The sequence below is a fragment of the Mastomys coucha genome, unplaced genomic scaffold (genome assembly GCF_008632895.1).
Source record: "Mastomys coucha isolate ucsf_1 unplaced genomic scaffold, UCSF_Mcou_1 pScaffold5, whole genome shotgun sequence".
In the NCBI taxonomy this organism is placed as follows: domain Eukaryota; kingdom Metazoa; phylum Chordata; class Mammalia; order Rodentia; family Muridae; genus Mastomys; species Mastomys coucha.
The window spans coordinates 16,043,357-16,057,982 of record NW_022196911.1 but is presented as its reverse complement, the minus strand read 5'-3'; the positions used below and the strand labels follow the sequence as shown (position 1 = coordinate 16,057,982).

The window sequence follows — 14,626 nt, the reverse complement described above, 5'->3', positions numbered from 1 at the left end:
TGAAGTAATGGGTCTTTTCTACCTTATTCTACTTCACAAGTAGGTTAACTGTAGATCTTTATCTCTCCCTCCTCTCCTCCAAATCCAATCCCCCTATCTTATTTCCAGCTCTGCAGGAGACCACCAACTGTGGCCTTGCCTTCCTATCTGTCCCATCAGCAGTGGACCAAGTAGACATTCTTCAATCTTCCTCCCCACCCATCCCATTGTCGGAGCCCACAACTCCAGCAGGCATTCCCTGGTGACCCGCCAGCCAAGCTTGCCAGAGAAGCACACAGACCAGCTAAGCAGGTAGGCCGGCTTCAGATCTTCACTCTCCCTCTCCCTCCTCTCCTCCAAATCCCCTGCCACAGTCTCATCCCTGGATCTGTAGCCAACTGCCTGCTGTGGCCTCTTCTTCCTCTCTGCCCCCTTTACCAGGAGACTAAGCACATCCTGATGGAACACTGGATGTAGATTCTCCCATGTAGACCCCTTAGCCACCATCCTAGCCCTTCCACATCCCAAAGAATCAGCTCCAAATACCTTGAAACACATTTTACAGGGAATCCACAGTGGTCACTCCTAGCAGGATCCCAGAAGCATCATCTACCAAGACTCACAACTACCACATTCTCCTAAGAATCAAAGAGGCAACAGAAACTAGAGAACTAAACACTCACCTGACAAAGACAGAGCCATATATCAGAGCCTAGAATTACAATCGTACCAAACCCAGATGTCTAGACACCAGCTTAAAATCACAACAAATAACAATCAGAACAGTAAGTATACCCTGACTAGAGCCCAACAACCACAAACCCTGAGAAATTCAACATAGCTGAAACATAAGACAAGGACCTTAAATAACCTTTATGAATATGATAGAGGTCCCTAAATAGGAAATGAATAAGTACCTAAAAGAAATCTATGATGACACAAACACACAGTGAAAAGACATAAAGAAAGCAGGTCAAGGCCTGAAAGTGGGAATAGAATTAATAAAGAAAACCCAAATTGGGGGAAATTCGGAAATGAAAAATTTAAGAACTCAAACAAGTACTTCAGAGGTAAGCCTCACCAACAGAAACCAAGAGATGGAAGAGAGAATCTCAGGCACTGAGGACAAGATAAAAGGAAATGGATACTTTGGTCAAAGAAAATGTTAACCTAAAAAAATCCTACCACAAAACATCCAGAAAATGTGAAATATTATAAAAAGACCAAATCTAAGAATAATAGGAATAGAGGAAGGAGAAGAAACCCAGGTCAAAGGCACAGGAAATATCTTCAACAAAATCACAAAAGAAGAAAATGTTTCCACTGTAAAGAAGGTGGTGCCTATGAAGGTACAAGAAGCATACAGGTGGGAGAGAATGTACTTAGGCCTATGGGGACTGATTGTCCTAGGGTAAGGTGGTACCAAGGTGGGAGAAGGTAATGGATAGACTGATTTGTAAGAGTGGGACTGGGGGGAGATGGGAGATGAGATCCCTAGATGGGTAACAGAGATCAGGATATACAGTGAATTGTAGAAGTTAAAGTCCAGTTCTTCCTTCCAGTCCCATGCTCCCAGAAATAAGACTCAGACTCAAAATATTTTTTATAAATACCTTGGCTATATAGCTAGGCTCTTCTCTAACCAGATCATAACTAAAACAACCCATTTTTTTAACCTATGTTCTACCATGTGGCTGGTTACCTATGCTCAGGTATCATGGAACCATCTACTCACATCTTATCCAGGCAAATCTTCCCACTCCATCCCAGAATTCTTTCTGCCTCCTGGATGTCCCACCTTCTATTTCCTGACTAAGCCATAGGCCATGGGCTTTTTAATTGACAGGTAATGCATCAATACAAAACACAAGATACTCTCTCTACAGTAAATGAATGAATGAATAAATAAATAAATAGCTATAGTTTACTCTTTGCTGTTGAAATTAAGACATGCACAATCCACTGAACATGAAGAAGTTGAGTTGGCCAACTTTGGGCCTTCACCCTTACAGGCTAATCTTCCTATACCAGAAGGTAATCTGCATACCATCAAAGGAGAAACCTAAATATCAAATCAACTACAAACCCTTTGATTTGCAATGGTGCCCTGTCAACAAGATATGTCAGTGCAATAGTGGCACAAACTTTGTAGGAGTAACCAATCAATATCTGATTTGATTTATTGTCTACTCCAGGAGATGGAACCAATGATCATAACTGCTTATGTGACCAAAAGCCTAAAACTAGATACCCTAGACACCTGGGGGTGGGGGAGAACAAATATTACTATTCTACAAAAGGAATGTAGCAATGAAATGATTCCTAATGACTTTCTGCTATATTCAGATCTGTGCCTGGCTCAGTCATTCTGAGAGAGGCTTCCTCTTATAGCAGATAGGAACAAATATGGAGACCTACAACCAGGCAATATACAGTGAGTGAGAGACTTTGGAACACTAAACTCTAAACAGAATGTCTTCATCAAATTCCTACCTCCAGGCCTCAGGGAACACTGTAGAAGAAGAGTGTAAGAGCCAGAGGGGATGAAGGACCCCAAGGAAGCAAAGCCTTCTAAACAGAAAAAGATGGAGGCATAGACTTACCAAGACTGAGGCAGCCTGCCCAGGGCTTGCTCGGGTCTGTACCAGATGGGGTCCTAGAGCGTAAAAGAGAAATGGGCATATACCTCCATCCACTAACTCCAACTGATAACCATTTACAAATTATTTTAGTTAGTGTTTCCACTGCTGTGAAAAGATACCATGACCAAAGCAACTCTTATAAAGGACAACGTTTAATTGGGGCTGGCTTACAGTTTCAGAGGTTCAGTCCATTATCAGCAAGGCAGGAAGCATGACAGCTGGAGAAGAAGCTGAGAGTTCAAATCTTGTTCTGAAGGGAACCAGAAGAAAATTGACTTCCAGGCAGCTAAGAGAAGGGTCTCAAAGCCCAACCCCACAGTAACACATTTCCTCCAAAGTCCATACCTCTTAATAGTGCCACTCTCTGGGTCAAGCATACTTAAACCACCATACTCCACTCCCTGGCCTCCATAGGCTTGTTCAAAGATATGATTTGGGGAGAGGGGGGAGCATAACTAACTATAGCATAATGTATTTACATTATTCCAACTTCAAAAGTCTCATAGTCTATAACAGTTTCAAAAATGTTAAAAGTCCAAAGCTCAAAGTCTCTTCTGAAATTCAACCAATCACTTAATTGTAATCCTCTTTAAAAATCAAAATCAAAAAGCCTCAGGTAGACTTTTCAGACAAACCAAAAGTCGGCCATATTCTTCACCAAAATATAATAAGACCAGTCTCTAGGCCACATGCTAAAATTCTTTTCCTCTAAAACCTCTTGAGCTAGGTCCCCATAGTTCAAAATACCCTCAAGAACACTGTCTTCCATGTTTCTACTTCCATGTTTCTTCCAGTAAGCCCCATTTAAAGCATTCCACTGTTTTACAAAGTCCCAAAATCCACATTCTTCCAAACAAAAGCCTGGTCAGCCCTATCACAACAATACCCCAGTCCCTGGTACCAGCTTCTGTCTTAGTTAGGGTTTTACTGCTGTGAACAGACACCATGACCAAAGCTACTCTTATAAGGATTTAATTGAGGATAGCTTACAGGTTCAGAGGTTCAGTCCATTATCATCAAAGAGAAGCTGGAGAAGTGACTGAGAGTTCTAATCTTGTTCTGAAGGAAACCAGACTAAGACTGACTTCCAGGCATCTAGGAGGAGAGTCTCAAAGCCCACACTCACAGTGACACACTTCCTCCAACAAGTCCATACCTATTCCAACAAGGCTTCTAATAGTGCCACTCCCTGGGCCAAGTATATTCAAACCACCACACAAATGAAATTTTAGTTTTTCTCAAGGGGCTTTCTCGGGTAATCCCAATGCCCAGCTGTAGATAGCCAACAGAAAACGAACTCCAGAACATCTTTGAAGGTTCCTTGTCTCTTGTCAGGCCTGGGTCTCTTTTCAATAGATTCCCTTTTTCATTTTTTATTTATCTATTTTTTGTATGATAGGTCTCTTGCATATATATTATGGCTCCCAGTTTTACATTTATATAAGATTCCTGAATGTGCAAAGAGTGTGTCTCTGAGTACTCTATCTGTTTCTTGTGTCTTTCCATGGGCTCTTTTCCTTCTGTTTGTTTGTTTTGTCCTATTTCAATGTGTTTGACTTTGTTTTATCTTAAATTCTATTTTATCTTATTATTATCCTTTAGATGCCTGTTTGTTTTCTAATGAAAGTCAGGAAGAGTGCAGAACCTAATGGGAGGGGAAGCAGAGAGGAATGGGAAAGGAGTAGAGGAAGGGGAAACCAAATCAGAATATATTGTATGAAAAAAAAAATCTATTTCCAATAAAAGAAAAGTATCCAGCATTCTGCTATGAATTATCCTGCCCTCAGCACTGCACTTTCCAGCCCAGGGGCTAAACTGCTCCTCCCCCAGAGGCTCTTCCCTATGTAATCCATTTTGGTATCCCCTCAACCTCCCCCCCCCTTCCCTCTTCCCCCTCTGTCTCTGTCTCTGAGCCTGTGTTCTTTCTGTCTTTCTCTTCCTCCTCCCCTCTCTCTCCCTTCCCATGGTGACTCCCCTGGCTTCCTTCTTGGGGCCAGTGAATTCACCCAAGAGCAGCTTCCCAATAAACCTACATTTAATATAATCTAATCTGGCTTGAATTGGCTTATTTCACTGGAAAAGAAATAACTTATCAGTGGGGCAAAGCCACTTTTAGAAACAGGTTTCATCATAAACAGGAATGAACCTAGTTTGTCTTTACTGTAAGATGGCTTTTATAAGATGGAGGGAGGATGGATCTTCACTACAAAGCAAGATTCTACCTGGAAGCAAAACCAAACAAAATAAGCATTGCTCAATGAAACAAGTAAGGTTTGACATGTATCAGATTCCTTCTTTCATGGGGTGCAAATATGAAGGATGTGAACTCCTTTCCAGGAAATGGAAAGTTATGGTTCCTCACCTCCCCAGTCAAGTGCACTCCTTTAGGTCCTGAGGGAAAGAAAACTTCTGTTTCAAATTTCGAATAGGAGTCCTCGCCAATCATACATTCCTGACATTCTTCAGTGATGGACAGTTCCAGCTGTGACAGCTGAAAAGTGCAAAACAACTCACTAGCAAGAGCCCAGATCTCAGACAATCCCTTCCTGCTCCCAAGCCGCCATCTTCTGAGTCAAGCTCTACTCCTAAATCCTGCCAGGTTTACAGGTTTGCTGTAAACATCTTATTAGCATGTACATTTCCTGTATGTTCATTATCAACTTGATTCTGGCACTGAATACTTCCTGAGGCTTCTATGTGGTTCAAATACTTTATAATGATGAAATATGAGAAGAAAAAGGAGAATACTTAATATTTGTATATTTGTAATCATTTCTACAGTGATTTCTATGTACCTAGTATAAATTATCAAGTTGTCTTAAAATATACTTGCAATTTTTATAGTATTGGTCTACATACATTTTATCTATATATTAAAATACACTCAATTACCTTTCCTAATTTAAATTCTTAATGGGTACAATAGGCTCTTACAATAAAGGATATCCAGTTTTCCATTTCACACACAGATTTTATGGTACTTTAAAGACTGATTGTAGTATCTTCCATTTGTTGTTTTTCTGTAATGTTCTTGCCATTATGAATTTTGGTTGAATGTGGGGATAAAGATTTTGTCTCTGAACAAAACTATGAGTTATGCTGGCTGGTCTAAATTGTTACATGTATGTGCAGCTTCTTCGTTATTTACTTCTCTACAAAGATTCTTTATCAGCTTCTTGGAGTTCTTTTGTCATAGAAAAAGTGTAGCATGTGGACACCTTTGGGACAGGTTTTTCTCAAGACATAAGATCTAAAAGTATTCTGCATGTGTGAGTCTAATTAAAGTCTCCAACTGTAGTCTGCAAATACAATAGAAAGAGTTCCTAATCTCTCTCTTCTACTACCTTTCAGAGAGATGGATGGCTAAACAACACATCAAGTTTTCCTAATAGTAAAAGAACCCAAAATTTTTTTCTCATTCAAAGAAATTGTTGTCAGATTTCTCCTTATTTGCATATTCCTCATGAATTATGACTTTGTTTATTTAATCTGCATGCACATATGTTTCATTATGTGCCTCTGTAGGAACATGTTAGCACTGTAGGATTTCCTTTGACTATCAGGCTTATAATACTAATCAAACATAAAATTTTTATTACTTATTTGCTTATTATCTTATTTTTCTGCTGGGGAAATCAAGCTTAGGGCCTCATGCATGCTCAGCCAGTCCATCGCACGGTCCATCCCACAGAGCTATCCTCAACACACTTCCACTTCCACTTGTTCCTTACCTTTGTGACTACAAGTTTTATAGTTCACACTTACAATTTTCCAGAATTCCATACTTTAACCACTACAAAAGGTGATTCAAGAAAGGTGACTTGGCTTCTTCTTCAGTAGGTTAAAAAGCAAAGTAAATTTTTACCATCTTAAATTTAAAGGAAAAATCTACCTTTTTCATTCAGTTTGAACAATAAGTCTATAAGATAAAATGTGAACTTAAATAAGATTTAACTAAAACATACTTATTACATCATACTTCAAGTACATCTTATCTATTATTTACAAATATCTTATGCATTACTAATCATATTATTAGAACTGCTACTATTTAGTGCAGCATAATTTGTTAGCAATAACATATTTTGAGTGAATAACTGGACTACTGAGTTGGGCATAATAGTTCAAAGAATTTCAAAGAAATAATTCAAAAGAAAATAATTCAAAGAATTTCAACAAAACATGCAAGAAAAGAAAAGAAGAGCAAGAAAAATGAGGAGGATGCTTAGAAGGTAAAGTGCTTGCTACGTAAGTGTACGAGCCTGAAATTAGTCCTCACAACACACATTTAAAAGGCATGGTGGTGTGCACTTGTAACCTCAGAGCTCCAAGGGAGACCATATAGACCCCTGGAACTCACAGGCCAGCTAGGTTATACTGCCTAAATGTTAAATTCTTCATGAAGGGAGAAACCTTGTCTCAAGAAAAAAAAAAAGTCAATGGTACAGGAAAATGAGGCAGAGAAGCCGACAGTCTTGATTTCAGCAGCCTGAGACTTCTGCATTAGAACAGTGAGGGAATCTAAGTTTTCCATAGGATGCAGGTTGAGTACACTTACAGGGGCTGGGAGATATGTCTATATACATAGGTAGCTACCAGGAAGTTAGAGCTATTTTTTTGTGGTTTGAGTTGGGAGCAGGGTGGGTTGTTTTCCATACCAGGACATATTGTTTCTGCAGGTGAAGCAGACAGGTTAGCCTGGAACCAAGCAATTCTTTATGACTAGAGGCTATTGCCCGGTACTGCATGACTCAATTCTTCAGGACCTGAGACTAGTACCCAACAGATGGCATCTGAGGAGCAACACCTGAGTTTGACCTCTGGCCTGCACTCATAGATACACACATGTGCAAGTGCACACACACACACACACACACACACACACACACACACACACAACATACCCATGAAAAGAAATGCAAGAAAAACAAAAAAAGGTCCATATGGGGTTTTTTTTCTGTGTACAGATGTCAACAGAGGCCAGAAAAGGGCATCAGATCCCCGAAGGCTAAGGTGTGAGCCACCTGACATGGTGTTGGGAACAGAACTTGGGTCCTCTGGGAAAGTGGGGAGCAATTTTAACTACTGAGTCACCTCTCAGGCCCCTTGTATTTCTTGATAATAGAGAAGATAGCCACAATTTACAGAAGGGAAATTGTAAAAACATTAAAAATAAGCAAACTATGGCATTTACAACTGGAGACCTGGATGCATTAGCTAAACTTATTAAAATTTCAAATTTCATCACCTTTAAATGGATATTCCCCAAACTGTATCAGTAAACATTTCTTAACAGTCACAAGAAAAACAATAAATGAATTTTACTGGGGAAGAAAAGGCTTCTTATCCCGTGTCGTGTATGTGTGTGTGTGTGTGTGTGTGTGTGTGTGTATGAGAGTGTGTGTGTGTGTGTGTGTGTGTGTGTGAGAGAGAGAGAGAGAGAGAGAGAGAGAGAGAGTATGGGTGTGTGTGAGTGTGTGTGTTTATATTCTGAGGATCCAACTCAGGTCCTCATGCTTAGAAAGCAAACATGGAGACAAATGCCATCTCCTTAGCACTATCATTCCTTTCCTACACTTATTTTCAATTTCTTGTGTTGGTTTAAGAGGAGGGAATGTCAACATGAGTTGAGGCTGTAAGGATTGTGTAGCTTTAAGCAAGATAAAGAATTTGAGGATGGTGCTCGCTTTGGCAGCACATATGCTAAGATTGGAATAATACAAGAAGATTAACATGGTCCCTGCACAAGGATGACACAAATTCGTGAACTGTTCCATATTTTTCCCTCTTTCTCCCTCCCTATCTATTCAATACAGTACTTGAAGTTCTAGCCAGAGCAATTAGACAAGAAAAGGAGATCAAAGGGATACAAATTGGAAAGGAAAAAGTCAAAATATCACTATTTGCTGATGATATGATAGTATACTTAAGTGACCCCAAAAATTCCACCAGAGAGCTCCTAAACCTGATAAACAACTTCAGCAAAGTGGATGGATATAAAATTAACTCAAGCAAATCAGTGGCTTTCCTCTACTCAAAGGATAAACAGACTGAGAAAGAAATTAGGGAAACGACACCCTTCACAACAGTCACAAATAACATAAAATATCTTGGTGTGACTCTAACTAAGCAAGTGAAAGATCTGTATGACAAGAATGTCAAGTCCCTGAAGAAAGAAATAGAAGATCTCAGAAGATGGAAAGATCTCCCATGCTCATGGACTGGCAGGATTAATATAGTAAAAATGTCCATCTTACCAAAAGCAATCTACAGATTCAATGCAATCCCCATCAAAATTCCAACTCAATTCTTCATAGAGTTAGAAAAGGCAATTCTCAAATTCATTTGGAATAACAAAAAGCCCAGGATAGCAAAACTATTCTCAACAATAAAAGAACTTCTAGGGGAATCACCATCCCTGACCTCAAGCTGTACTATAGAGCAATACTGATTAAAAACTGCATGGTATTGGTACAGAGACAGGCAGGTAGATCAATGAAATAGAATTGAAAATCCAGAAATGATCCCACATATCTATGGTCACATGATCTTTGGCAAAGAAGCTAAAACCATCCAGTGGAAAAAAGACAGCATTTTCAACAAATGGTGCTGGTTCAACTGGCAGTTAACATGTGGAAGAATGCAAACTGATCAGTTCTTATCCCCTTGTACAAAGCTCAAGTCCAAGTGGGCCAAGGACCTCCACATAAAACCAGATACACTGAAACTAACAGAAGAAAATGTGGGAGAAAGCCTCAAACACATGGGCACAGGGGAAATTTTTCTGAACAGAGCACAAATGGCTTATGCTCTAAGATCAACAATCAACAAATGGGACCTATAAAATTGCAAAGCTTCTGTAAGGCAAAGGACACTATCAATAGGACAAAATGGCAACCAACAGGTTGGGAAAAGATCTTTACCAATCCTACATCCAATAGAAGGCTAGTATCCAATATATACAAAGAACTCAAGAAGTTAGACTCCAGAGAACCAAATAACCCTATTTAAAAATGGGGTACACACCAACCAAAGAGTACACGTGGAGGGATCCATGGCTCCAGCCAAGTATGTAGCAGAGGATGGACTTGTGGGACATCAATGAGAGGAAAGGCCCTTGGTCTCATGAAGGCTTGATGTCCCAGTGTTGGGGAATACCAGGACAGAGAACCAAAAGCAGGAGCAGGTAGATTAGTGAGCAGGGAGAGGGGAGATGGGATGGGGCAAGAGGGGGTTGGACGGGATAAAATTTGCAATGTAAGTAAAGAAAACATCTAATAATAAATGTTAAAAATGGGATATAGAGCTAAACAAAGAATTCTCAACTGAAGAATATAGAATGGCTGAGAAGACCTAAAGAAATGTTCAACATCCTTAGTCATCAGGAAAATGCAAATCAAAACAACCCTGATATTCCACCTCACACCAGTCAGAATGGCTAAGATCAAAAACTCAATGACAGCAAATGCTGGTGTGGATGTGGAGAAAAAGGAACATTCCTCCATTGCTGGTGGGATTACAAGCTGGAAGAACCACTCTGGAAATCAGTCTGGTGGTTCCTTAGAAAATTCAACATAGTACTACCTAAGGACCCAGCTATACTACTGCTGGGCATATACCCAAAAGATGCTCAACAGAGAAATGGATACAGAAAATGTGGTACATTTACACAATGCAGTACTACTCAGCTCTTAAAAACAATGATTTCATGAAATTTGCAGGTAAATAGATGGAACTAGAAAATATCATCCTGAGTAAGATAACCCAGTAACAAAGGAAACCACATGGTATATACTATCTGATAAGTGGATATTGGGCAAAAAGCTCGAAATATCCATGATACAATCCACAGACCATATGAAGCTCTAGAAGAAGGAAGACCAAAGTGTGGATGCTTCAGTCCTTCTTAGAAGGGGGAACAAAAGAATCACAGGAGGTAGAGGATGGGAGGGACTTGGGAGGAAGAGAGGAGTAGGAGAGGGAAACGGGGGGCAGGATCAGGTGTTGGAGGAGACGGGGGAGATGTACAGAGGGTCAGGAAATTGAACAGCAATATTGTATAGCAATGGGATGGGGAACTGGGGGTAGCCACCAAAAAGTCCCAGAAGCCAGGAAAGCAAGAGGCTCCCAGGACCCAATGGGGATGACATTAGCTGAAATATCCAACAAAGGGGAGAAAAAACCTATAGAGACCATATCCAGAGGATGGGCATGGTCTCCGATTGAGGGATGGGGCCACCCACCTATCTCCAAAATTTTAACCCAGAATTGTTCCTGTCTAAAGGAAATACAGGGACAAAGAGTGAAGCAGAGACTGAAGGAAAGGCCATCCAGAGACTGCTCCACCCGGGGATCCATCCCATATGCCCATATGCAGCTACCAAACCCAGACACTATTGCTGATGCCAAGAAGTGCTTGCTGACAGGAGCCTGGTATAGCTGTCCTGAGAGGCTCTGCCAGAGCTTAACCAATACAGATGTGGATGCTCACAGCCAACCATCAGACTGAGCACAGGGACCCCAAAGGAGGAGTTAGGGGAAGGACTGAAGGAGCTTAAGGGGTTTGCAACCCTATAGGAAGAGCACCAATATCAACCAACCAGTAGCCCCAGAGCTCCCAGAGACTAAACCACCAACCAAAGGGTACACATGGAGGGACACATGGCCCCAGCTGCATATGTAGCAGAAGATGGCCTTATCAATGGGAGAGGAGGCTCTTGCTTCTGTGAAAGCTTGATGCCCCAGAGTAGGGGAATGCTAGGGCAGTGTAGTGGGAGTAGGTAGGTGGGTCAGGGAGCATCCTCATAGAAGCAGTGGGAGGGGGATGGGATAGGAGGTTTGTGGAGGGGAAACCAGGAATGGGGATAACATTTGTAATGTAAATAAACAAAATATCCATTAAAAAAAGGATTTGAGAATAAAAAACACAAGTCATCCTTTTATTGATGGAATATCCAAGATCTAATTAGACACAAATATTTTAGCCTACGCGAATGATACAATGGGAATGTTGAAATTGAACTGTTATACAATATAATTGACCATAGCTAATAACAACCTGAAGGAACTCTTAAAAATCACTGAGAATAGATGGTAAGTATTCTCATCTTCTCCAAAAAAATAAAACCTAAGCATATTAATTATATATTAAATTCAGGCATTCTACAATGTATATTTACTTCAAAGCATTGTGTTGTCATGATAAATATATGTAATCATTTCTAAGTTAAAATTTTTACATAATAGCAACAGAATTTTAAAAGTTCACATTTCTCATTATTTATTATTTAAACAAATTTTTATTTTCTAACAGAAGGAATACTTAAACACAAAGTAATGCTGAAATGGAAACATTAATTACCCTGATTTGATCAATATATGTTGCATTCCTATACTGAAATATCATAATTTAATCCATAAATATGTACAAATATTTTTAAAAAGGGGGGAGGGCTTCTTATGCTGTGTGTTAAGACACTTGTTAGAGGAAATAGAAATGTCAAACTACCTTGATTTAATCATTAAACAATGTATACTTGTATTAAGTTGTCATGGCTCTTCCCCATAAATTTGAACTAAAGAAAATTCTCCTTACTAGCTCTATTTTAAAAGTGTATATTGCTAGTAAAAGCTAGGCATGGTTTTAGATTTTGTTAAAACAGAAGACAAGATGTGTAATTGATAAGTAGCACTTCCTAGAAGGTAGCCAGCAGGAGATTGATGAAGGAGCGTGAAGAGATAGCAAATCTGGGATGAAATCTTTCCTAACACCCAGGTTGATAAAGCTAATTTATTGACTTGGCAAGCGCTTATTGTTCCTGACAGCCCTCCACATGATGCCTTCAGAATTGAAATCAACTTTTCAGCAGTGTATCCACTCAAACCACCCAACATCGCATTTAAAACAAAGATCTACCACCCTGACATCGAAGAGAAGGGGCAGGTCTGTCTGCCAGTAATTAGTGCTGAAAACTGCAACCTAGCCACCAAGACTAGCCAAGTAATTCAGTCCCTTGTAGCACTGATGAACGACCCCCAGCCTGAGGACCCACTCTGGGCTGACCTAGCTGAAGAATACTCAAAGGACCGTAGAAAATTCTGTAAGAATACTTTAGAGTTTACAAAAAAAATATGGGGGAAAATCGACCTGTGAACTAAAATCTACCATGAGTGATTCCAGCAAGTTTGAGCAGAGACTCGGTGCAGTGCATTCAGATACCCGACAAGGCACAAATCTGGAAAATTGACACATGCCACCAACTGGCATCTGCTTGTGGCAGTTACAAACTTTCTACAGTTTTCTTAACTGTAGGTAATCAACAGTGGTCTAGGTAACCTGTAAAAAAAAGGATTAAAAAATTCAGATGGGGCTGGTGAGAGGGCTCAACAGTTACGAGCACTGACTACTCTTCCAAAGTTCCTGAGTTCAAATCCCAGCATTCACATGGTGGCTGACAACCACCCATAATGAGATCTGATGCCCTCTTCTGGTGCATCTGAAGATGGCTACAGTGTTACTTATTTATAATAATAAATAAATCTTTTTAAAAACTCAGATGTTCTAAAAAGGAAAAAGGAAGGACAGAAGGAAAGTAGCACTTCATGAAGTTTCAGCCTTTTTGTGCATTAATTTCAAAGACTCTACAAGGAAATGAGGCACAGTTGACCACAGAAGGAAATAAAGCTCAAGGTTTCCAAGTAGGACCTGAAAAATGAGACTGTGGAAAAGTTAAAGGTATGATTTAAATAAATATAAGCTAAAGTGATTTGCATAACAATTGACATCCCTCTTTGCATTGGGCCAGTATTATGGAAAAGGGGATTGTGGTGATCTGTGTCTGTGGTTATGTGAAGTCTAGCTGTGCAGAGGAGTGAGGAGCTGGGCTGCATCCGAGGTGGTCTTCCGAGCTGACTCTCTAGATTTCCTTTGAACTCTTTCTCAACATTATGCTATGCAGCAGCTTGTCTTTGTGTTGGTAGAATGGGAAGGAAAAACACAGGAGACTAGGTTTTAGTTTCTAAATTAAAGCTCAGCTGGGCTGATTGCTCAGGTGGCTTGTCAAAGGCAAAACAAGTGGGGACATTAAAATTCCTGTTTCTGTAGGATTATGAACTGAGCCCACCATCACCGGCACCCCCCCTTTTTTTTTCATTCTCAATAGCAAATAGAATAGCAAATCGGTGTATCTTACAGACACCCTAACTGGTCTCAGGGTTGGTTTTTTTGTTTGTTTGTTTGTTGTTTGTTTGTTTTTTGCTTTGCTTTTCTCCCCAATTTGATATTTAGAGAAGATAACAGAAAATGAAATGCAAACATCCAGAGAGGGAATATGATGAGGGGTCTTTTGTCATTGACTTTCTGAACCTGGGGGGGAGGGGGCGGGTCTGACTCCTCAACCTTCCACATTTTCCTTGACGATGAACCCAAGGTTCAGAAGTCAAACCCTCTAAGTCCCGCCCTTTTTATACTACCCTATGCTGCCCCTACCGTTAGATGGAGAAACTGCAGGTAAAGGTTAGAAGAGAGGAGGCGTTCTGGGGAGGGTAAGGATTAACTACCTGAGTCCAGAGGCTTAAAGTTTTGTTTTAACTGAAGAAAACAAAACAAAACCGCACTCTTGTTCTAAAATGAGTGAGCTGCCGCTGAGTACCTATGAAGCTCAAGAACCACGCCGGCGAACATAGCTCGATCTCCCCTCCCCCATCTCCTTCCACGGGATGGAAAGGACGTCGTCCTGAACCATTTCCTGAGCCAGTTCTTTTACAACACACTTTCTCATTTGAGTCTAAGGGATTTCTTTCTACCCTGTCTCTCGACGCGAAGCCAAGTCATATTGGCACCTCAGGTGGACAGGAACGATAACACTCTTGTGTTCGCACAAGTCCGGAGGACCATCCCGGCCACCTCCTTCATTGTTACACACAGTAGGAAGACCCTAGAGGATAGTTGGAGGGACGTGCTTTGGGGGGGGCGGGGGGGGGGGCACCAATGGACAGCTATAAAA

At 40.5% G+C, this 14,626-nt stretch overlaps 1 non-coding gene and 1 pseudogene across 1 annotated transcript; both read left to right on the top strand.

Annotated features, from left to right (window-relative positions):
• The window catches only part of LOC116077354, a 25,895-nt pseudogene extending 13,116 nt beyond the window's left edge, over window positions 1-12,779 (top strand).
• LOC116079345 lies at window positions 8,301-8,404 on the top strand. The gene has a single exon (XR_004113916.1). It is a non-coding gene; the product is annotated as a U6 spliceosomal RNA (small nuclear RNA).
• Window positions 12,780-14,626: the final 1,847 nt, after the last annotated feature.